We start from the raw sequence: 2,675 nt of genomic DNA, 5'->3' as shown, positions 1-2,675 counted from the left end.
ACACACACACACACACACACACACACACACACACACACACACACACACACACACACACACACACACACACACACACACACACACACATATATATATATATATATGTATTAATGGATTATGTCTTCACTGTTCGCTGAATTCCGTTACAATGTGACTTGTGGTTGGTTAAGTTTCGTTGGTTTATCGATGTTCAATGTTGACTGCTATTGTTGGTTGTTAGGTGTTTAGTGGTCATTCTGTGTTGGTGCTCACCCCCTACCGACTATTCCTTGTATTCGCTGTCCTGACAACGAACACCCATTTCTCCAATACGAATCCCTAAACTTGATGTTAGAAGTTACGATATCAAACTTGCTTGTCGCCATCTTCTCTGCAGACCGGCGGCCATCGAATTTATTTATAAATAGGTAAATGGTAAGATTTCTTTATTAAATATCAATATTTTTAATAAGCATGTTATTATTTACGAGAAATGTAAATCTGCATGATATAATATAATGCATTTCAATTTTCAATATCGCAATATTATTCACAATATAATTTTTAAAGCACGCAAGAAAATTTTGAATAAAAATATATCTTTTCAAATTGGCGAATTGAAAATCGAATATTGTGAATATATTTTGTTTTATCGAAATAGAATTTAAATTTTGATTTGAAAATACACATAAAATTTTTTTATATATATCTAATAATAATAAAGGAAAAAAATACATATTTTATATATATATATATATATAGGTCAACAAGATTTTTATGCTATACGCGCGGGAGAAATTGTTCTCTTCTGGCATGTACGAAAAAAAACTATTTTCCTTTCAGCAGCGCGCAGCTTAGGGAATGACCGATATTTGATTAGAGAATAGAGTGCATACGTGCTATCGTATTTCTCTTCTGGCATGTTCGTTTCACATTTTCTTTATCTCTATCCAACGTGTCTCTGAATATTGAAGACCTTGGGCACTGTTGCAAAGTTTTATTTTACGCCTCAATGCATACTTCAATAACAAGTCATCTTCTCTAGTCTATCCATCCGTTAAATAGCAATTTAATGTGATAGAAGCACCATGAAATAAACAAATCGGCACGTTAATATGTAAATACCATTGCATGTAAATGATAATTATATCCGTGTAAATATTGTCCTTTAAATATGTTTTACATCTATAATGATAATTAAACTGAGAGCTCACTATACGTTCGAATTACTCTTTTAATGAGGTTGGAAAACGGTAGCAAACATTGCTCCGATGGCGGGTTAATCTGCGGTTGAAACGCTTGAATTCTTAACGAGGACGAACCGAGAAAGGACAAGAAAGAGAGACATACTTTTTAAAACAATTACACGAGTAGACAGCATGAAATTGGATGCTTTAACGTGAACGCTAGATATTCACATCTTTTTTACACAATGTGTGATCTTTTTAACATAAAAGGTAATTGTAATTCTAATAATTACAATTTAGTAAAAAAAATAAAAAAAACGAAATGATTGATTTTTCTAGTTGATTTAAAAATAAAAACAGTAAGAATTTTACTGGACCGTGCATTTAAAAATTCAACATTTCAATAAGAAATAGAAGTAATGATCAAGGCTATATCTTTAATGCTTAAATAATTCAATCTAAATTATTATATATACTATATACATATATACTTACATATATTAGGTGTAGTAAAAAGAAATCCATTATTTTTGCATGAAATTGAATAGGAAAAATAATGGATTTCTTTTTACTACACCTAATACATACCATATTTGTAGTCATTCAAATAATGGATTTCTTTTTACTACACCTAATACATACCATATTTGTAGTCATTCAAATTGCTCGCCGAATTGATTTTCCGGACTTATAAACGTAATTAAACTACTGTAGTAATATCGCGAATTAAATTGACAAGCAATTTTTTTAATAATTTGATGCTCGATCATATTAAAAAGATGTTAATATGATGAAAAACTAAATAAATAAATTTATTGTGAAAAATATTAAAAATAAAAAATTAAAATCTGCACAAGACGTGCGAGAAAGACGTGCGCGCGTGCTATAAGACAAAAACATTTATTATATAATACTTTCTTCTCATTTTCTTCGAGTTATGCGATCGAGCGTAGCAAATTATGTTCCAAACTTTCCATTTCCCTCGGAACTGGCCGCCGGCACTTTATTCCATTTGGCGATGGCGAGTCGTGGTGAGCAAATAGCTCTTAACAACGACGTATGTGAGAAAGGGACATAGTTACTAGTCCGGAAGCATTTATTTGCCAGCGGGAGCTCCTCGTAGTTTTACAATGTGGTCGCGCGACGTTCCGCAAAGGCAGTTCGATTCCAGGCGCACCCCGATAATATTAAAAAGTAATTGGATTGCGATCGAATGATGTTGCCGATTCGGCCACGGCGGCTACATTGTCGAGGAAAGGATGATGGAATCGGCATCAAGGGGCAGGAAGGCGGGGAGTGCGCAGACTGGAATAATGGACAGTCGTTAAATTTAATTGGCACATAATTATCGGAAGTCCAGGTATCAAGCAGATCGCTGCACGCCGCCAATCGTCGCACAGTTCTATTGCTCGGGCTTTAATATCGAGGAAATTCACATGCAAAGAGAAGGCTAGCATCCCATTTCGTCCATTTCGTGTATTTGGTCAGAACATGCCCGGCGTTTGTGGT

This window comes from Atta cephalotes (genome assembly GCF_000143395.1).
Source record: "Atta cephalotes unplaced genomic scaffold scaffold00039, whole genome shotgun sequence".
Taxonomy (NCBI): Eukaryota; Metazoa; Arthropoda; class Insecta; order Hymenoptera; family Formicidae; genus Atta; species Atta cephalotes.
The sequence above is the reverse complement of the archived record's forward strand: the minus strand, read 5'-3'. Positions refer to the sequence as shown.